General features: G+C 36.7%; 1 protein-coding gene and 1 long non-coding RNA gene across 3 annotated transcripts in view; both read left to right on the top strand.

Moving 5' to 3' along the window:
* The window catches only part of PPP3R1 (protein phosphatase 3 regulatory subunit B, alpha), a 38772-nt gene that overhangs the window by 889 nt on the left and 15346 nt on the right, over positions 1–22537 (top strand). The gene's annotated exons all lie outside the window — the stretch shown is intronic.
* On the top strand, positions 15–22537 carry LOC129118642 (uncharacterized). Of its 2 annotated transcripts, XR_013181503.1 has the most exons (3): positions 15–3703; positions 4730–20372; positions 20797–22537. It is a non-coding gene; the product is annotated as an uncharacterized LOC129118642 (long non-coding RNA). The 2 variants fall into 2 exon arrangements; XR_013181502.1 differs by having other exon boundaries at positions 151–20372.

The following is a 22537-nucleotide window of genomic DNA, read 5'->3' on the forward strand; positions in this document are numbered from 1 at the left end:
ATGGGTACTCGGGGTCTGAGGCTGCGGGAGTGCGATGTGTCCAGGTGTGTGTGTGCGCGAGAGTCGCTCTGTTTTTTCAATCATGACGGATTTAAATTTCCTTTTTTCTGCTGTAAAATTAACCTGGAGATACAGTATGGAGTCGTGTAGTATTTTACGTCGACACTAGGGGTGTCTGCTGCTTTTCACCGCTGCCAAGAAATCAACGCCCTGTTTTTTAATAAACATTTATTTTAACCTAAATTATCCAGTACCCTGGCTGCAGGGTACTGCAGGAAGTACCCAGGTACTGCAGGTACTACCCAGGCTGCAGGAAGACCTGGCAATATTTTGGTTTTACCGCTGGAGAAATACAAGTAATTTAAATTTTTTTGTTGTTGTTTTTAACCCTTTCAGAGCGAGGCCAGCTGGTTATCACAATGCACGTTAGACCTCACAGGGCCTGGAAGTCAAAAATGGGTTTCCTTTTGTTTTTAAGCAGGCATTGCAGTCTTTCCTTTAAAAAATAAAGTTGTGGCAGAATCTAATGTGCCATGCTCAGGCTGGTTTTTTGTGTTCACTTTAATAGATGTGCATTTGTAGAAGTGTTTTAAGTGTACAAAGCTTTGGTTTCAGTTGGGAGCACATCTAGACTGGGGGGGGAAAGAAAAGTTCATATTTTGAGAACAAGATATTAATGAATTTGAGGCTTAAAAAAATTATTATCACTTATGCCATGGTTGCAGTACTGGTAATTACTTTGAATGTATAGATCATCATGAACAGCGATCATTTTCCACTCAACAGTTGTGCTCATCCTGCCAGTAGTTGGATCTTCTGTGAAAATTTTGTTCTCAAAGACCTGCCATATGTGACACGCTAAAAGGAAAGAAATATTATTTAACTATGATGCCCATATGCATGTCAGGAGCCTTTAATGAACTTAACTTTCATGTATTATTATGTTGATTATTTTTTTCATCCATTCTGTTGTAATTAAAGCTTTCTTATGATCTTTTGATGATGTAATCATGTTGATCATTACTTCATTGCTTCCTGGATAGTATTTGTGTATGATGTATTGCAATGTAGAAATATATATGGTGGGGAAAAAAGATGTTATGTTATGAATGTTATCTCTGCCTGTAGAGGTGCTTGTTTTCTCAAGTAAGCAGAGCACTACTGTAGCTATATCACTATACTGGTTCTGGTACCACCTGATCTTAGGTGCCTTTTAGTCTGAAAATCAATATAAAATGATACATTAACAAAAAAAAACCACACCCAGCATTTAAGTTGCTGTTATTTTTTTTTGTCATTAGTCAGCGGATGTTTTCATTGAAAGAGTTCAGTTTTAACAGAATACATCTTGTTTCAACCCTTATGGTATTAGAGAAATTCCTTTTTCACAGTCTAGAACAACATTTCTTTTATGCTCTTGCAGAATGAGAGAGCTGACAGTAATCATGAAAAAAGAGGTGAATGTATTGTTGTGGTTGTAGTAGGTAGCTTGAGATAAAACAAAAACATCTAGTGAGTCAAAGAATGTTCTTCTGGATGTTTAGGTATAGCCGGTTCTAAAATAATCTGTCAGAGCATACAATGACGAGTCCATTACATAATGCTGGAAGTAATGTTGATAAGCTATTTTTGTCAGAGTTGACTTAGCAAGTTTTTCCTATGAGTAGTGTTTTCTAGGAAAAGGTAAACAGCACAGATAAAGGTATTAAATTATCTTAGTTTTAGATAAATTCTGTCTTCTTGGGATGGTCTGTGTTCTGGTTCATATCCAGATCTTGAACTTCATAGATGTAGTACAGAAACCCCAGAATTCTACAGGAATCACCCAAAACATGTTACATTGTGCATCTGTCTTAACTAGTCTCTTACTCAGTTGTTTTGACTCACTTCACTTGAATACTAGAGCCTGGTTCTACATTATTGGAGTAAAGAACCTCCTAAGCAGTTTTTTTAATAAAATGAAAAAAACAACCCCAGAAGACCATCTTAAACAATTCTTTACTATTTAGCAGGGAGGATGTTACATGCTTTGCTTATTAGCTGAACAAAAAGCTAGTTATTCCTAAACAGGAAGATAGAGCCTGTTGGTAGAGAGGGAAAAAGACTTTTTAAAAAGTAATTATATTTTTTCACCATTCCTGTGGTAGAAGTAGAATTCTGTTTTTATATGGTTTAACTATTAATTTAACAATAGGGAGAATGACAGTTGAATAGTTGAAGGGAAAATAGTTTGTGGTGGGCATACCTCAGAAGCTTCAGTATATTCATCACCTAAGGCATCTGGCTTAGCAGGTGAAAGGAAAATTTTAAGGGAGTGGATTAATAACACCTAAATTGTGGGGTTTGCTCATATCTTAAAGTAGATGGGACTGTCCTCTGTCTATCAGTGCCAGAAAAAGAGAATTCAGTAATTCTGGTATTTCTGAGGAAATACCAGATACCTCATCTGAGATGAGGCAGAAATGCACATTTTTATGCCAGACCATTTCTCTTTGTCTGCTTGTACCTCCTCATAGAATGGGTCAGGTTGGAAGGTTCCACAATGGGTCACCTGGTTCAACCTCTCTGCTCAAGCAGGGTTGTCCTGGAGTGCATTGCACAGGATTGTACCTAGATGGTTCTGGAATATCTCTGGGGAGGGAGACTCCACACCCTCTCTGGGTGTTCTGTTCCAGTGCAGGATCACTACACAGTAAAAAATTCTTCCTCATGTTCAGGTGAAACTTCTGTGCATCAGTTTCTGCCCATTGCTCTTGTCCTATTGCTCGGCACTACCACACAGAGCCTGGTCCATCCTTCTGGAAAACTCCCTTCAGATACTGATACACATTGATTAGGTCCTGGCTCCCTCAGCCTTTCCTTCTAAGAGAGATACTCCAGCCCCTTAATCTGGGTGCTGATTTGGTGCTTACCTGGCAGTGGTATAGAAGAAATAGCTTTTTTTAATTGTAGGTGTCCTTAATAGTGTTCTTCTACTGTAATTCATAAATTAATCTTGCATAAGATTTTTTACATTGCTATGATTTTTATTCTTCTAGTTTGAAGAATTGTTTTGCGTTCCCTCCCCATTTTTGCTGCCTGTATTTAGCAGTGTTTCACTACAGAAAATTGTATCCTCTCCTAAAACATTTTAAATCTGAATGATAGTTGAGCATAAAGTTCTGTAGGTTGGACTCAGTGATCTCAGAAGTCTTTTCCAACCTAACTGATTCCATGATTCCAAAGACTTTGGTGTAACTATATGAAATGATGATGAAAAATGGTTTTCATGAAAAAACATTTTTTGTAATTTGAGCTAATATGTGACTTCTTGAAAACAATTTGCTCTCGATTTCCTTGCCCCTCCTCTTCCTTGCCAAGCCTGTTTTCCTTTCTCTGTGTAATATCATTTGTCAAGTTGTAATTAGGAGACAGATTAATAAAAAATTAGAACAGTTCTTTGTTCATTGGCAGCCAGTTCATATAGTGACACATTTTCCAGTTTTCCATTGTTGTTTTCTTCTGGACTATATATTTTTCTGTTTTCCTGACCTTGTTTATTCCTGTATGTTCCTTACAGAATGACCATGGGGGTAAAGGGGACTGGCTGTTTCCATACTTCCTACATGTATTTCTTTGCCAGAATCAGCAGAAACAGAGAAATTGCTACTGTGTGATGTCCTTGTCATGATCCAAGTCTTCTGCTGCTGGAGGAGTGAGCTCTGTGAGGATGGGGGAGTAAAAATTGAGATGGTGGGGAAGGAATGATGAGAGGAATATGTCGGCATAAAAAGAGGAGTAGAATGTGCTTGTGCTTAAAGGTTACACAGCTGGAACCTCTGAGCAGGATACCATTAGAAAATAAGCATCTTGTTTGACTCTCAGACCTATGTTAATTGAAGTATAGAAAAGCTGGAGCTCTTGAAACAGTTGGAATTTTATTGGCTGACATGATTATATAAGTTACTTAAATATGTTCTTTCTTTCCCAAAGACGGTGAGAATTTAACTTGCTATGCTCTTGTGAAGCTGGAAATATTGGCCTTGTTCTGTAAATGGAACAGGTTGAGGTCATGGCAGGGTAATAAACTTATCCTAGGTCCTTGTTATTGTTTAGAAGTTAGCATTAGTATGTGGTACTGGCAATGTGCGTTTGTAGCTTTGAAAATAAATATATCTAAATCAAACTGTTACAAATTTAGGGTTCTTGGGATTTGGAGTTGAAATGCAGCCACTAGACAATGTGCTGTGTGCATTGTCCATTTGGCTTAAGGCATGTGATGGTGTTCAGTAGTTACTGGCTGCCTTCTTCCAACATTGTAACAGTGTTTAGCCACTTAAAGTGACTGCTTTTTGAGATTAGAGCTGGAGATTGGCCTTTAATATCTTGCAAAAGCTACTCTGTTTCTTAGTTGTCAGTGGCCTCAAGTAATCTTGACACTAGCAGTGTCAGAAAGATCAGCTGCAGAGATTGCTTTAATGTGCTGAATGAAGTGGGAAAGTCTTGGACATGCACCAACATCTTTTAATCTGTGATAGATCTTTTGATACACCAGTTCAGGTATTCTGGGAAAGTCCAGGACTAGAAGCAGCATATTCTACTTGGGGTAGAATTTGTGCATACAATTTGTGCGTGCAATGCAATGATGTAGCTAGATTTTTTTGGTCAGTGGATGAAATAATGTATTTAGTAATATTGAGATTATTTTAACGAGGGCTAAGCCTAAATTATGTCTTGTCTCTCTATTCAGGTCTTACATATATAATTTGAATGGCAGAAGTCTGTGGAGAGTTGGGTTTTTTTTAAATTTCAGGTGTGTCTAAGAATAAAACCACCGTCTTTCAAGCGAAGTAATTTCTGGAGTGTCATTTCTTCTTAATTGTGACATTTTGTGTAGCTTGAAAATTTTAATTTGATAGCTATACTTTATTAGGCTTTTTCCAGATAGACAGTGTTTTATATGTTGCTACAAGCACTTTAACTGTTTGGGCAACTGTGTTGATGATACAAAACAGGCTGGAGACCATATCTGATGCACTTGTAACTTGACAGTCATTTGGCCCTGCTGTTGATACTCCTTTCCACAATTAAGGAAGAAATCTAGTGATATAAATAATCCTTAACTGCATTACAGAAGTCTTGAAAACCTGTTAAATGTGTTGGATTAAAGGCAGCATTTCTTAGGAACTGCCATTAAAAATCTTTCGAGCTGTAAACAGATTGTGTCAGTGAATATTTGCAAAGTCTGTGTTGATGAACATTTTAAAGCAAACTTGAGGCACAGAACTGAAGCTTGATTCAGCTTAAAGTTACAATAGTTCCTAACTTAGGTAAGGTAGGAATTAAAAAAAAATGTAGTAAGACATTTATGGAAGCAATTCAGTCAGAATTTGTGAGTGGCAGGAGAGGAAGGAATGGGACAACAGATAGGAAGCCCTGAAATGAAGCCCAGGGTTGATATGTTCTGGGAAGAAACAATGCTACTGGAAAAGTGGATTCAGCTGTGATTCTCACTGGAATACAACCCTAGTATCATCTTTAAATGCTGTGGAACATTTTCTTCCTCTGATGTATTTGTGACAAATATGGAGATTTTTGCCCGTTATTTTCATCAGCTGGAAACTACAGGACTCTTCTTCTACCGCTTCTCTGTTGTTACCCTCTGAGTATCTCCTCTGTGTGCATTTATGAGATGTTTTAGGGTTTTTTTTGTAATAAGTGGTAAAGGACTAAACCAACTTGTTTCACTGCTGACTCTGTAGGTTCTGAATAGCATTACTGAAGTTGAAAAATGTCACTGGAATTCCCTCTGCTGAATGACACTATGGCTAGCAGAGAGGATTTAAAAGGAGTTTAGTTTGGTTTGTTGTTGGGGTTTCTTTTTCAATAAACTCCATGGCTATGCTTCAGACCTGAGCTTGTGAAGGAGAACTCATGTATTTTGTAGGCATGATGACTGAACATCTTTTCAGTTTTGTGTATATAAAATGTTCCCTTGACAAGTTTAATTTAGTATTGAGCCACTGCTAACAGGTGGTATTTGAGCACTGTGGTATTTGAGCAGTTATCGGTTAGTTTTGTTGATAATGCTGAAGTGACACTTCACAGATTTTTTTTTTTTTTTTTTTTAGATTAAAGCTTGATTCCATGTAGATCTACTAAAAAGTCTAGGAAAAAATCTATGATAAATAGGAGAACTTCTAAGCAGCAGTAGTAAAAATGTCAGATGAATAAATAGACTTGATTTTTATATTTGACTCAAGTAGACTATCTTGGCACTCTAATAACTTTTCTTCTCAGAGGTATCAACTAAAATACCTGTTTGCCACCTATTAAATTTGTCGAGTTATTGTTATAAAAGCAGTGTTAGTTTTCCTGAAATATTTTACTCAAAACACTGTTTATTTTATTAATTAGACTAAGGCATTTGCAGGAGGTACCACTGGCGTCAGGGGTTTTGATTGTTTGTTTGTATGTTTTCAGACAAACAAATTTGATTAAAATGCATTGAAAAATCAGATAAATGTAATTTGTAAAATATGAAAGGTTAGTAAGTTTGAATCTTGTGTACTCTTGAATATTATAGTGCAGCTCTAGTGATGCAGCTGAGTTTTACTGAAGGTCAGTTCTAAAAAATCCTCTTTTGAGAGGCCTTGAAAAAATGGGATGATGAGTTAAAAGGTGGCCAGATGCCCTTTAGTGGTGAGAAAACAAATCATGTGAGTAAAGGGGTCTAAAATGGAGCAGAATGAGAAGATGGTGAGTTTAGATGTAGGCATTTTTATGTAATGACATAAGTAATAGTGTACTGGTCTATAGCAGGGGGCAGAACAACTAAAGAGTCCAGAAAAATTTGTTTTGGAGAAAGGATGGGTTTTACTAGTAGTTTTACCTACTTTCTCAGAGTGTAGCATCTGTGCAGTGCAGTAAATGTTGTGTCAAGTCAAATCTTGTTGCCCAGTGTTTCACAAAGAGCTGCTAAACCACTTTGTTTAAAGTTACAAGCGTTCTTTGATTTGCAGTTTGTATTACAGACTAGTATGCAAATGTATATGCATTATATACTGCCTTTAATGCTTGCAAACTGCAAATTTTTAAAAGTATGGCACATGAAGAGATAAGATGGTGAATAGCAGAAAAATGGTGGCCTGTGGTTCTGTGGACAGGTTGTGATTACATGCACAATTGTGTCAGTCTTTCCATGGTGCTGTGGACTGGATTCTTGATTGTGAGCAACTGGTAATTATGACTGGAGCTCCCTGGGGCTCTGCAGAGGTGCATCTGCTGGACTTCTTTTGGAATCTGTAGACCCTATAAATACCAGTAATTTTTCTACTCCTGTACCGTGTGTACTCTTGTGCTTGCTTTTACATACATTTACAACTTCATGTATATTCACTACTTAAGAAAATTTATGGCTCTTCAGGTCAGCTGTTTATGGTTGTATTGTCAATTACAGCAATTAATAAGCCTTGAGTTCTGTCAAGATCAAGCAATCTTTAGCAAGTGCTATGAATTTTTAGTTTAGATATCTTAGAACTATTCTGGTAATGAGATTTTGGATAATTCTTCAAACATTTGACATGAATGTTTATAAGCTACTGAAATTGGTTTGGACTTCTAATGTAATCCTTTGAGTACCCTATTACTAGCTTATAGGAAAAGTGATACTCAATATTTGCATTCCTGTTTGTAAGAAATAAACCAGTGCCTGTCCTGAAGAACTTAACCTAAAATATTCTTCTAAATAGCATTTGAGTATTACTTAATATAACAAACTCCTGAATGGACATCACCTCAGTGTTATGACTAAAAATAGTCAGTACTTTCTCTATGACACATTTCATAAATAGAAAACTTGTTTGAAGGTTTCAAATATTCCATAGTGGAGAAAACCTTAATTGAAAAAGCATTTGTGGTTTTGTTTTGGTTTGTTTTTTTGTTTTGGTTTTTTTTGTTTGTTTGTTTGTGTTTTTGTTTGTTTGTTTGGGGGTTGTGTTTTATTATGTTCCATTTTGCTTTAATTTTATTGGGAAATCTGTGATAATTGGAAGACTTTGGAAATTTATAATGCATCTTCAGAACACCAATTTCTAATTTGTGGAAAATTCTTGAGTGCTGGAAATTAAGTATTCACTTTAGAATAAAAGCTGGTGATGCCAAAAAGACCTGCTTAATGTTTTGTAAATTTTTTGACAATTACAGTGGATTTGATCCCTCTGTTTTGGATCATAGTGTTGGTAGGGCCTGTTTTCAAACCATATGATTAATTTTTATTCTTTGTGAATCCTTGAATAGCATAAACTAGACCAGAACTTGTTAAAATGTTCCCATTTATTAGCTGACAGCTGCAAGTTCTGGTTATTTTCCTTTAGTAAAAAAGCAAAAGACAAAACTAGATTAGTGCTAACAGGTTGAGAATACAAAAAATCTTTATATTTCAGATTCTGTTTCGATGCAACAGTTCCCCTTCAGCACAAACTGGTTCTTCCTTTGATTTGCACATCTTGCTCAGTTCTGCATCTTTGCCTCCTTGATTGTTTTTTGTTCATGTCAGTTTGTGAAATCAAATCCCATTTTTGAACTGTCTTTTTTGTTTTGAGGTATGTGTCATTTTCAAAATTCTTCACAATGTTCTTCAGTCTCTTTTGTGATGGAGCCTGAAGGACATTTTGCCTGCTTTGTCATCTTTTTTTTAATCATCCTGTTTCCTCTTTCTCTCTTCTTGCTGGGCAGCTGTTGGGCTGTAAGATGTTTATCTCATTTCAAACTTAGATTTCCCTTTTTGACTTCCCAAGTGGTATTGAACTGTTTTTACATGGGAAGAAAGGCTGGTGACAGCATCTGCTTGTGCAGCCTGTTTCTGTGCAGTGCTGACTTTCCTGACTCTGTGTGACTTTCCTGACTCTGTTCTAACACCTTGTGGTAGAGTCTTGTGAATTACTGATACTTTCTGAATTGGTACTTAGACTTTGCTGCTCAAGGGCGTTTGTTAAAACTGCCACTAAACTGTTGTATGCAGTAGAGCTGCATCATCTTGGTTTTTTTGCTTCAGGCCTTTGCAGATTAATTTATAAACCTGTGCAACTGTTCCTAAAGCCTTTCCCTTTGCAGTTAACACATGACTGAATACACTATTGAAATGTAAAAACTTAGGAAAATCAATTGGTAGAGAAAGATATGCAGGTCATGTTGTTCTTGACTGTTTCTAACCTCACTGTTTCTGTGAATAGGGACATACGTTGAACTGCAGTAGAGTCTTTTATGTTAAGCATCATAATGCTGTTATATGATGCAGTATAATCTGATAATATATCTTTGGTGTTTTCTTTACCCTCTATAAATACCACTTGCAGTGAATCTACTGTCTAAACTCCCCTAGAAAAAGAAGCCACCTAAACTTATTTTGTAACTGATAGTGATCTTCCATACTTTCCTTGCTCAAGTTTGTTAACAGTTTGTGGCAAGGGAACCTTTGCTAGCTACAGGAGGAAGAAACACATTAATTATGTGACATTAATGGATATATATAACTAGTTACATAATTATATATTAACAAATACAGTAATTTGTATGTTCGTTACTTGCTGTCAGAGGACATCATGCTACATTTCAGTTCTAGCTAAATTCTTATCTTTCATATTTGTCTCAGCCTAATCAGGCATGAGGATCTGTAGTCATTTCTTGCAGAAATTAGGGTTGAGATTTTTTTTTCTTTGCTTGGGGTTCTGTGACTGCTGTAGCTCCTTTTCTGCTTTTTGGAAAAACCCTCTGCAAAGAGAAATGTTCTTACTCCTTTTTAATCCTCGCTGCATTGCTGAAGTGTAGTAGTACGAAACTGATCTAATGGATATTGGGCTTTTTCCTGTCTGTGGAGTTCAGACTTTTGGAGTTAAATGTCATCTTTGTACAAGCCAATCCAGAAGTTCAGAAACTTCAGAAGACTGAGCTATCCTTTAATTTACTCATTTTTTGTATTTGGAGTATCACAACTCATATTTTAAGAGGTAACTTTTGATTCTATAGATATTGATAGCCTTTGGGTTTTTGAAGATTACTCAAAAAGAAGTTTAAATTTGCAAGCAAGTCCTATACCTTAAGTGACTGTGATTTCCACAATCTACTAGACATGGTTGAAAAACAGTGCGGAGAAAAGAAAGCCTGTGTTTCACACTCCTCATTAATCCAGTAGCAAGAGTGCTTGACTTGGAAGTATTACAGAGAATATAATTCTTTGACTATTAATTTTGGAGGGATATTGAAATACCAGTTAACTTGGTAGAGTTTTTATGGGGCTTATTCTGTAGAGCTGCTTGCTGAAGCTTCCTAGTTTGGTTTTTTTCATTTTATAGTCACTGGAAATGCTGAGAATTAAATTGGCCTAATTAAAAGCAGCCTCATGAGAATATAGATAGCAAATTGTATTTCAATATGGCTTAGATCAAGTTAATATCTTCTTGTAAAGTAATTGTTCTGTACCTATTTATATGTAGGTCAGCCAGTGATGAGGTCATTATTGCTTTGTGTTGAAGTAGAAGTTTGGAACATTGTCAGTTTTCTGGGAAAGTTGATTTTATCTTCAAATTGTTCTGGAGCAGGAGAGAAGCTGAAAGAGCTTTAATTACCTACTGAGTATTTTACCTTCAAAAATGAGTGTTTTGACTCTTCTGGGTAGTTTTGTCTTTTCTTCATTTGACAGAGTATGATATGCTAAATATCAGCTTGGGTATAATCTTAATTTCTGGCGAAAATTGTGGGACTCAGTAGTTCCTCCAGGTTCTTGGTGATGCTTACATGTTTTGCCCTAAGGTTTTGAATGAAGTTTTGTTCCTTTTTCCTCTGTGTTAGTTTACTTTTCCAAATCTGAAGTTGTTCTTTCACATGAATGTGACACAATTTATTGTTTGCAGTTGCTTGGATTTTCTGTGTTCATATTCACCAACAAAGGGGGAAACAGTCCTTCCTACTAATGAGGTGATTAAATTGGTGTTCCTAAGTGTCTGATATCCAGTTTATATCCATCACTGTCCCAAAAAACAAGATCAGTGTGATATGCTTTGGTTTTTTGTTTCTCTTTAATATCTTGTTAAATGTAAATTAATGCAATTTCTTTGTTAAGATGTTCGCTCCTAACTCTGAAAATCCCAGGACACCTCAGTCACTTGATAAAGTCTTCAGTCCCATTTAATGTTGCCTTTCATACTTCTTAGAGAAGCTTTTGCACTGTGTACTTCCAAAGTATATGATGTGTCTATTCTTTTGCAGTCATTTGCATTTTCTACCTAGTTTTGTGCTTGGATCACAAATATTCTGGACGGTATGGTATCGGTTTCATTTTGACTAGCGTGGGGTTAGTCCATGTAACAGCACATGGGGTCATGGGGTGGATTGATTGAGAAACTTTACTGCGATTGTCTTTAAAGCTGAAAAGGACCAGTTGCCATGGTCTGCTCTTTAGCTAAGGGAATTGAATAAACTTCACTTAGTGTTGTAAAAGTAGAAAGAAGTTTTGTAGGTGAAACCAGTATATTAACCTAAGTGGAACAAATAAATTATTATCTTGCAAATTTTTCTGTGACTCCTTCAGAAGCAGTGGAGGAACAAACTGTTAATCCCAAAGCCTTCTCATTGTGAACTCTTAATTGCATCAGGACTTCATTTAGTAGTGGCAGAATTTTATTGTTCCCCTACTAAAGGTTGTGTTGCTTCAGAATCCTTCTGGGAAACTCCTTTCATTGGCTTTTTGAGAGTTCATTATTCATTTATGCACTTAAAATTGCAGGGTTCTGAGAATTTTTCAGAGTGATGCAAGCTTAAGAAATGTGAGCTTTGAAGTGATTGGATAAGCAGATTGGGTGGTTGCTGCTAAAGAGTAGCAGCTGGGAACTGCCAGAAATGAAATTGTGAAATGTACCTTAGCTCATAAAGTTAACACTTTTGTTCTGTCACTATTTTTCTCTCAAGTTTTATTTACACATTGCTATGTTTTTACAATGAGAGCTCTTACTGTTTTCTGTGGTTTTTCATACGTATGAGGTTTTGCTTTTCTCCTTCAAATAACAAGATTAATTTGTTAGTTTTCTAAATGTGGCACAATCTATTCTCTGCCTTACCTAGTTTTAAAAACTCACTATGTTTGTTTCCAGCACTTTTTATTATCTATCTGACATACTGCAAGCTCTATTAGGGAGATCATAAAATGGAACAGAAGATATAAGTTGTCTCACATATTACAAATGGGACAATTGAGTTAAGTTTATAGTAATCTAGTTATCATTTAGGTTTTTATTATGTCTGCATCAAAGTTGTGTGAGGTAATTTAGGGCAATACATACATACCTAGTAAATGATATTATCAGTATAGGCTCTGACCTCATGGCTTCTTTTGTCCTCCAAATTCAGGAAAAGAACTTTGCAGTAAAACTGCTTTTATCTTTGGTCATTCTTTCTTATTAACCAATTTAGCAAACTGCTCTTTGTTGTTTCTGCTGGGTCTGTATGTCTCATTCTGTCTTGGGTGACTTTTTTTTCTGGGAGATGCTGCAGGTGAGTAATTATTGTTTGTGTCTGCATGTAGAGATCTATGATTAAACCAACTACTTAATCATACCTTCAATATCATGCAAGTCTAGATTTTTGCTGCAAGCTGAGCAAGTTTAATGGAGTTCAGATAGGGAATGCTATAGGATTGATGTATATGAATATATATCATATAATCCCTGCTGTGAGTGTACAGACTTCATAGATTGCTTTTCAGTCCTGAACACTTGAAATTCAAAACATGAAAATTTTAAAAGTTGGTGTTATCCTATTTGAGTAGATGCATTTTTTATTGTTATGTTTCCCTTAAAAAAGCCAGATGGTGTATTAAAGGCTGAATCCTCTTCTAAGTTACACTCTTGATTCCTTTAATTTTTCTGTCTGCTAGAGGCTTTGGCAACAGGAGCCATCACTAATATTGGTTTTGCTTTGTGCTTCATTGGTTTAGGGCTTCCCTGTGATATCCTAGAATAGTTACTTGACTGTGATGGCCTTAAGCCATTAATATCTCACATTGGAAGAGACCCATGGACAGTGAAGGATTTAAATAAAGCATAGCAGAAGTTACTGGCCAACTGCCAGCCAGGGGACAAGTGTCTTCCCTTAAAATGACTGATGAAGCTTGAGCAGAGACATGACTGGATTAGATGGTGACTAAGGAGTAAACTGTGGGCTTTTCCTAAGACTTGGACAGTTTTTCTTGCCTGTTGTATCCAGAAAGGGAATGTGGTAGAACCTGACATACATGCAAAAGGGGAGACTCTTCTAAGGAATCATCACTTACTTAAAATAAGTTGGTGGTGTTTTTTTGCTTTTTTTGTTTGGTTGGTTGGCTTTTTAAATAAGACTTTTTTTTTTTTATTGTGGCAAAGGGAATTATAACACTCAGCATACTTGAAAGAAGCAATGCCAGAATGCTGTAACAGCTTTAACCTGACTTGATCTCTACTGTAATCCCAAATCCACCAATCCCCTTTGCCTTGGTTCATTATCTCTGATGTCTGCAATTTAAATATGTTGAAGAAGTAGGTATTAATCTTTTTTTGAGTTCCTTCAGTACTGAAGGTCACAGAGTATTTTATTTAGAGGCAGGATTAAAAGTTTAGGCTGCTTCAGGAGTAACACATTTAAAACTTCAAATCTTCTTTCCAAGGTAAGTTAAAAGAAGCTGTGTTTGGTTTTGTGGTTTTGTTTATGAGTTTTTTTTCCCCTGAGGTGTTCTCTTTTCTCTATGTAAAATGCTTACAGCCTTCCTTGATGTTTGCTGTTGATTAGTATTCACAGGTGAGGTATTGAGTTAGAATATAAAAACAGCTGACAACAACAATAAGACCTGTTAACAACAGTAAGACCTGTCTGTTGTACCTTTATGGTTTCACCTTTAAGATCATACATAAAAGCTGAGCGCTGATACAAGTTCAATTGTTTATCAGATTTCTGGTAACCTTTACAAGAAATGTATCTGAATGCGCCCAGAAAAAGTTACTATAAAGTTTCAATGGATGATGGTAGGCAGTTGTAGGGGAGAACACAGTTTATGTATCTAAATGGAAGTTATTTCCAAACACGAAGGTGGAATGGAAGAATATGTTGACTGGCTTGTGTCACTGGTTTTAAACTACTGGGTGGAATTGTAACAGAGATGTTAGGGAGTTGTGGATGTATTATGCTAGATAGTTGTGGCCTCTTTGAAATTGTGCCTGCCAGTAAATCCTCTACCAATTTAAAAGCAACCTTAAATTAGTTGGACAGCAATGTGCGAACTAAATGTAACTGTAAGATTTCTTTTTAATCTCAAATGAATAGCGAGATAAAGTCCCCTCTGAACCTCCTTTTTCCCCAGCTCCCTCAGCAGGGACCTAGATTCCAAACCTTCTCTGGACTTGCTTCAGAACCTCTATGTCCTTTTTGAAGTGAGGGACCCAGAACTGGATATAGGTTTTGAGGTGTCTCCAGTGCCAAGTACAGGGGAAGAATGAGGTTCCTGGTTCTGCTGGCCATGCTGTTCCTGATCCAGACAGGATACCATTGGCCTTCTTGGCCACCTCGGCACACATTGGCTTGTGTCCAGCTGCTGTCAGTCAACACCACCATGTCATTTTCTGCTGGGACACTTTCCAGCTACTTTTCCCCCAGCCTGTGGTGCTGTCTGGGCTTGTGACCCCAGGGCAGGACCTGGCACTTCACCTTGTTGAACTCACACCATTGGCCTTGGCCCATTGATCCAGCCTGTCCAGATCCCTCTCAGGGCCTTCCTACCCTCCAGCAGAACACAACTCCCATGGTGTCATCTGCAGAATGACTGAGAGTACCCTTGATCCTCTTGTCCATATCATCGACAAAGGTATTGAATATGACCTGCCTCAAAACTGAGCCCTGGGGAGCTGGTGACAGGCCTGCAGCTGAATGCAACACCATTCACCACCACTCTTGGCTTGCCCATCTAGGGAGTTCTTTTACCCAGTGAACTCCTGGCCCACCTGAGCCATGTGCAGACAGTTCCTCCAAGAGAATGCTGTGGGAGACAAGTGTCAAAGGCTTTCCTGAAGTGCAGGTAAATGACATCCACAACCTTGCCTTCATGTGCTCAGTGGGACACCTTGCCATAGAAGGAGATGAGATTAGTCAAGCAGGGCCTGCCGTGCAAGAACCCAGGCTGACTGAGACTGATAAAGACAATGATTGCTCTTGTTGTCCTGCATGCACTGTGTGATTATACCCAAGATAATCTAAATACCGGCATTTAAGGTCAGTTCATAAATTTCATGGCTTGGTTTTGTAGCTATATCCTCAGGGGTCCAGGAGAAAATAACTATAATATATTGCTGCAATATGCATCTTGTTGCTGGTTGACTAAAGAATTAAAGAAAAAGTGGTGGATACTCTTCCATAAGAATACTGTTAATTCTTTTCCATACAGACCATTGAAAGATTTATTTGGTTAAGAAATACCAAAACAGATTTCTTTCATGACTTGTGCCATTCTGTGAGTTCAATATATGTTGCTACTTCTAGCTATTTGAGTTGTGTTCATAACAAGAGTTACTGATTTTGATGGCAAGTTTTACTCGGAGAAGTGCAACTCTTATATACCAGTGGAGTGCCCAAGTCCTTTACTGTCATACTTCTTGTCTGTGCTACTTACCTGGTACCATTATTGTTGCTTCTCTGTTTTCTTGTCTTTCCTTACTTATTTACTTTACTTTAATCCATGACTTTTCTGTATAACCTGTAAGAATTTGGTGCTCGTTTGTACCCTCTTTAATTCTTTCTGTTGTACATGTGGAAAGCTCACACCAAAGGGTAACCAGGTGCCCAGATAGGACAGTCCAGTGCCAGAAAATATATTGGATTTTTGGATAGCCAAGGTAATAACTATGGAATGTTGTGGGCTTTGGTTACAACAATGAATGGAACATAAGCAGAGCTGAGGTGGTGAAAATTGTAGTGTAGTCCTCAAGATTCAATGAATTGTCATTTGAGCTGGATTCAGCTTGGAAGTCTTGGATCTTAAACCACTGTCATGCTGTCCCAGCTTCAGGATAGACTGGACTTGTTGGTGACCTGAAAACATAATGCAAGATTGGCGAGTGTAGTCTAGCTCACTGCTAAGAGATATTTAATTTTGGATCTTACTGAATGTGAGATGGGTATCACCTCACATGAATTTTTATGTATTTCTTTAATTCCTTCTTTAGGACATGATCTTAGAAAAGAAGATAATTTGGGATCAGCAGTGAAACTGTCACTGCTGATAAGTTTCATGAACTTCCACAAGCCTTCTTATTCAGTGTCTTCTAATTTCTTGGCTTTGCTTAATTTTTGCATCACAAAATCTAACTCAACTTTAGTATGAATGTAAGAATCTCAGAGGTGGATTTATTTTCTTTAAGTAGAAGTCTTGTGTTGAAGAACTGCTAATTCGAGGAAGTATTTAGGAGAGTTGCACTCTCTCTGCCTGGAATCCTTTCAAGCAAAGCACAGTACTTAGTAGCTGGTTTGTATAAAACAATGCAGAAGTCACCAAGTTGTTTTAAATGGTACTTTCTAAATTTTGGCAGTTAGTCTGCAATTTTATCAGTTCTTCATTTAAGTCTTGCTTTCAGGTAACTATATTTGGATATTCAAATTTTAGGTGGATTTGTTCACTGCCTGCGATAAAAAGCCTAAAGGGTTACTTAAATACTCCAAGTCAAAACACAAATGCCAAATTCCCTGGTGATCTTATCTATTACATTTCCTATACAAGTTTCCTTTTGCAGTGTATAAATTGGATATTCCTGTTAAATAGAAGATAATGAGTGACTTTTTTCTTGATTCATAGATTCCTCTTGGACTGACAACAACATTACTGTGTTGAGTAGTTTGTTCAAGGGTTTTTGAGGGTTTTTTCTTCTCATAGAATTTAACAGAAAAGGCCAAATAGAAGTATATTCACACTCTTTCTGAACAGGGTAGATTAAAGTATTTTTCTTGCTGCTTTTTTGCACTGAAATCTTGTTCTTGCTTTTCTTGTTTTAAGCCATATTTTTTGTGGTGTCTGCAGAAACTTTGTGTATGTCTTTCATCTGCACTTTGATAAACTCCTTTTAGTGTTTAATTCTCTGATATGTTCCTCACAAAATGTATAAATTACAATAGGTGAGATTTTGCATATTTTTGTGACCAACATTTAATTCAGAAATTCAAATATTAACATGGCTTAAAGCTTCCTGGGCTTTGTGTGAAATTTATTTTAAACCACTGTAGTTATGTCTATGTGGCATGTTCTAGTCATGCAGAAGTTTTTAGAGCCTTGAAAACACATACCATCATTTTTAGTTTGACTACTTGCCTGCTGTTTTTTGATGAGGAATACGAACCTCTGACAGCCAAAAAAAACCCCACCCAAATCAAACTTCTTTTCACCAAGCAGTTCTTCACTGTTAAAGCTTTATGAAAGTGACAATACGTGGAAAATGAGCTCGAAGGAGGAGGAAGAATTCTCTGCAACAGGTAATTGTCATCAGTATTAATTTTGGTGGTGTGGAGAAGAATGAGAAAAGACAAGAGAAGCATTTTCCGTGTTTGTGGAACAGGGAGAAGGGTCTTACGTGTAGGGTCTTCCTAAATGTGAGCCGCCAGCTGCTTCCATCTTTCTTTTTAATACTCCCATTCTTTAAAGTTGTGGTAGGGGATGATGGAAAACAGCTTTTTGTGTAATTTAAGAATTTAATTGGCTATCTTGATAATGCCTCATTCTGGTCCCCAGCTGACGTGGCTTGGACCGTTTCACTTGCCTGCTGAAGTTTCTTGGTTTTGTTAACAGTGATAATTAGAAGTGTAGAAGATACAGGAGAAGATGTAAGAAGCACAACATACATTGTGTTGCCAGCACCCCGGGAGGTGCCCTTGCATCAACAACACAAATGCAGGAACATCTAGTGTAGAGCTGGAGCAGCCAGGGCTGTGACAAGGTGGTTTGCATTTTTAAGGCCATTTACAAGGATGAACATCTTACATTGCTTTTGTATGCTGCCACAGAAGGTTGCAAATCTTGGACAACCACTCCTGTACATGTACTAAACAGATCAGGAGACCACTCTTGCCCCTTGCTGAATTAATTGCCTGTCTGTGGAAAGAACCTTATGTTTTAAACTGTCCAGGGATTAATTTTCATTTCTAGTGACTCACACACCCCCCACCCCCTTTGAAGGACTAAATTTGAGATTAGTCCTAGGATGAAATTGTTGCCTGCTGACATTTAAACACATTTTCTCTTTTTATAAAAGCAGAAAACTAATTGAGGGCTGATGCTGTAATTTAGCTCTCTGAACTATTTACAAAAAGATGCACTCCATGCAGAAAAGTTATGCATAATCAGACCTAGAAACAGTGTTCTACTAATATATGCTGAAGAACTGCTTTGCAGTGTGATGTCTGTGTACAAGCTGTTTTGTATAAACAAATGCAGATAAGAATTGAAATTCTGTTACTAATTTTGCTAATTGCTAATTTCCTTTTTTACTTTCTATCCACAGATCTTCATGTCTTTCACTAAGAGGACATTTGTCAAGATAATTGCCTCAACTATTGTACCTTGGAGCAGCATGTACAAAACTGATCTTAAGACTAAAGAGTCATTAGTATTTGAAATAATTGCCAGGGGAAAAAAAAAATCAGGGAAGACTTTTTTCTTTTTTTAAAATTTACAGAAGATAAAATTACTGAAGTCCATGAAGAGGTTATCCTTACCTAGTAAAAAGGCACAGCTGCTGAAAGAAAAAAGAATACTCAGTAGAAAATTGCAAAACCCATTTTTGTTCTTAAAGGAACACATTACATGTCATGTCAACTCCTTTACTGATGTGTTTTGACCTTTCTCTAGGAAACTGGCATTTCTGCAGTATTCAGAATTGGGTCAACCTTCAGTTAGTAGATTTTGGACTTTTCCCTTATCTGTAATTATTTCTGTCAACAAGTCATAATTTTGTGCCTGTTTAACTAGGAATTAACCTATAGCCTCCAAACAGCATTCAAGAAAATTTCAAGACTGTTCTAAAAGGATAAGGATATTCAAAGTATCTGTAATATTTCAGCTTCTTTTTCTACTGGTGCAGCTTGAGAGAGAACAGAGTTCCAGCAGCCTGGTAGTGATACCCAGATGCAGCTGGGGAAGGCATGTTTTACACTGGGCGTAGGTGCAAGTAAATCTCTTGTGGAGTGTTGACTTTGTAAAAGATGCATTTCCTCAACAAACCACATGTCACTGGTTTCTAAATGTGTTGATATAGTGTATATGAGCAGACACTCGGACTTTTTGTGAGGTATGCTAAGTATATATCTGGCAGGAGATACTAAGATTATAATGAGGTTTTTAAATTGACAGTCTTATGCTGTGTCAGAACCTTGTTACTCTATAGATGCATTTGTATGAATGAACTTTTTTATCAGAGATGAAATTATATCTTTGGAGTTTTACACTGGCTTTGGTCTTTATTGGTTAGTATAATTTAAAACTATAAACTAAAGTGTAAATGCAGCATTATTTTAATGAATAAGGGGTATAATTATAATTATCTTTTTCAGTAACTCAAATTTTCTGTTACGCACTCAATCACAAGGAATATTTTCCAGCATTCTTTAGAATGCTTCCTCATCTGGTGTTAAAATTAGGTAATTCTTTGCATTAAAACTGTACAGATGAAAATGTGTATCCAGTTTCTTTCCCTTTTCTTAGAGGGTTTATTTGATACTTAATGATGTCTCATAGCTGTGCTTTGCTCCCTGCTTTTTTACTGAGCATATAAATGTGGATATAGGTCTAGACTCTCCATTTTACTTACTGCCTGCCTATTAAACAATCCTTGCTTCTTAAGCAAGAAGAGTATTCAGCCTACTTAGTGATTGTGTTTCAGGGTTTATCTCCTGTCTCATAGAGCATATACACATTCTGATTGTATTTGGGGACAAGTAAGTAAACTTGTACTGCCGCATGTGGAATATGATTAAAAATGCCTGCTCCTCAGACCAAAGCATTCCTCTTAATCTTTGATATAGCTTAAGCTTTCATATAGAGTACCATCTTTGTGTTTGTCTGGGTCACAGCAGTGTAAACAGGAATTTTGGCATGAGTAATTCAGATGTTTATTTGTACCAAAAAGCCCCCTCCCTACCAACATCCTTTTAAATCTTACAAGAATTTTGGATCTCCTGTGAAGATGAATATTCAACGCATCAATAGCAGGTAAGTGCTTTTTAAAATACTTTACCTAAATACTATATGGAAAATATTGAATAATCTTGTAATTTTTACATTGTCATTTACTACATTTTTCTACCCTTTTAGATATCCAAGATCCAGTACTGGATAGGTAAGTATTCTGAACAATTTTTTTTTTAGCAGTAGCAGTTTCAAAGAAAAGCTAAGCTGAAGTTTATTCACTTTTTTGCCTGCTCTCCAAATAATTTTGTAGGCTACTCCAATTAGATAACTTACTTATGACTTAGCATGTGCATCTAAATGCATAGTAAGGTTCATTATAAACATTACACTTACTCAATTCATGAACTGAAAACAGTTACTCCCATTTCTTTTGTTTTGTCCTGCTCAGTTTTCAGAAGCATTTTATGTGTCTTTAAGCAGATTGATTTTGGTAGCCTGTAACAGAAATTAATTTTCTTCCAAGACCTGAACAAGGATGTAAATGCTCAGAACAGTAGTAGTTAAGATTGTATATTTGTGTGCATGTGCATAAATGCACTGGTTTTAATTCAACTTTCTCCTTTAATTTGCAGCCTTCCAGTCTGGTGTTTTTCTTGCCTCTTCATGACCTCGTGTCTTGAGCAGCCTAGCTGGATCCCCTGGTTCCTGTTTCTTCTTGTTTCAAAATTCTGCTTTCTCCCATTTTAGATTCCCTACCCTTTTATATTCATATGCATACACTAGCCTTTTGCTACCTATTTTGGTCTTTGCTATTTATCCTGAGACTTTGGTTGGGTTCCATGCAGTATTTTCCATGTGGCACTACTCTCCTGGATTCCCTGCCACAGTGCAGTTAGTTTGTCTGAAGAACATCCCTGATGTGCTTTTGAGGTTTTAATGGCCTGATTGTCCTCATCTACATTTCTGTTCTGCTGCTTTGTCTTGGTCTAAGTAGACATTGGAGAAGACATTAAGGCTGTGCCTTTTGCTGCCCTACTTAGAAAGCAAATGCGTGAACGTTTTTTTAAAGAACCAAGAGAGCCTGTGGGTTGTGGGGGATGATAAGCAAAGTGAAAAGTTCCTGAGATAAAAAAATGCAAACAACTCCCCTGAACAACAACAACACGTCTCCTCTTGGACATGTTTAGATTGATGTTTGTTCTGCTCCTTTCTGCTCTAATTAGGAAATGCAGTCACATTTTAGCTTTTAGGCTAAACGTAGTTCTTTCTTTTTTTTCCCCTTCTGTCAAATAATCTCTCTATTTCTGTTTGATTTTGTATCATTTTGATGAGCCTTTCTTTGCAAGTGCTCAGCTGTGAATCCCTTATGCTCCACACCATATGAGAATTGCTGCTGAATAGAATATCTTAGATTCATCTGAAATATGTTTTGTTTTCTTGTGGAATACACTCCCTTAAAATATTTGTTTTGAATGTGGTTATACATATCTTCAGATATCTGGCTGCTCCTTTGCTAATGGATTCAGAAAAGTCATTAAGCATGTGTGTATTGTGATCTCTGGCTCTAAGTGGGGCATCTGGGGGTAAATACCAAGTTTAAGTGTTTTCTGGCGTTCATATTGCAGTAGTTCATGCTGATTTCCTTGAGTACACATTTAAATTGTTGATACCCTCAAAGTTTTAAGTTTTTTGTGCTGTTACTCTGTTGTTGTGTAGCAAGGATTTAAAGTCTTAGTTTGACTTACCATTCAGTTACAAAGCAGGAACATATTAACATAGTACATTACAAAAATATTTAAATGTAAAGCTGTTATGTCTGAGTTTCTGGTCATGTAAAATTCTTCTTTTGCATAATTCTTGCTGTGTGAATCCTTTTTGGGGGGATTGGGCAGGTGGTTCAGGGGAGAAAACAGTTTTCTTATGCAAATTGAATAAGATTTGTCATCGGAATTTATAAGGACATGTCTGTTTCTGCTTATGAAATAAAATGGTAAAGCAGGTTTTGTGAAGTTTCGAAATTAAATATTTTTAACTTAAAAAGTAACATTTGCTCAATATATAAGTAGTGAGTTTGTTTTTCTGAGTTTAGAATACGGGATTGAAGTTCTTGTCATAATTATGTGAACTGACGTTTTCATGGGAGTTCTTATTTAAGGAGACCTCTTAATGGTTTTATATTTCTTTGTATGTTTTGGTAACATAGATCTATCCAAATAAAACACAGTCTATGATTGTTGGGTCTGAATTATATATTTTTAAATAACAATGTAACTTGTATTGCCAGAGATTTTTACAGTGCTGAAATTTAAACAGTTACTTAAAGCTTATCTGGGAGTAATTGCAACTTTGTTCTTTTTTTCTTGTTGTGTTTCA

This window comes from Agelaius phoeniceus, chromosome 3 (assembly GCF_051311805.1).
Source record: "Agelaius phoeniceus isolate bAgePho1 chromosome 3, bAgePho1.hap1, whole genome shotgun sequence".
Classification (NCBI taxonomy): Eukaryota; Metazoa; Chordata; class Aves; order Passeriformes; family Icteridae; genus Agelaius; species Agelaius phoeniceus.